The sequence below is a fragment of the Rhagoletis pomonella genome, unplaced genomic scaffold (genome assembly GCF_013731165.1).
Source record: "Rhagoletis pomonella isolate Grant_MI unplaced genomic scaffold, Rhpom_1.0 Rhpom_scaffold_00002, whole genome shotgun sequence".
Lineage (NCBI taxonomy): Eukaryota > Metazoa > Arthropoda > Insecta > Diptera > Tephritidae > Rhagoletis > Rhagoletis pomonella.
In genome coordinates, this window is record NW_023458556.1 from 53,972,938 (window position 1) to 53,973,167 (window position 230).

At 37.8% G+C, this 230-nt stretch overlaps 1 protein-coding gene across 1 annotated transcript in view; it reads right to left on the reverse strand.

Annotated features, from left to right (window-relative positions):
* The window catches only part of LOC118753765, a 26,698-nt gene that overhangs the window by 17,293 nt on the left and 9,175 nt on the right, over positions 1 to 230 (reverse strand). The gene's annotated exons all lie outside the window — the stretch shown is intronic.

A 230-nucleotide genomic window follows, 5' to 3' on the forward strand; every position in this document is an offset into this window, starting at 1 on the left:
TTCAGAGGATAAAATCGGGGGTCGTTGACTTATCTGTGATTTTGTCCCGCGTCTTATCTACCACTTTATACTACGTACAATCCCATATGACTGCATGGATATTGTTTTAGTTGTACATATGGAAGAACTTCTTTTGGCAAATAGATCCGCCAACCTGCCATCTAGCAAGACTTATTTATCCAGTAATAGGTTCATTCCTTATCTTTTTGGACTAAAATCTGAAAAGTGTC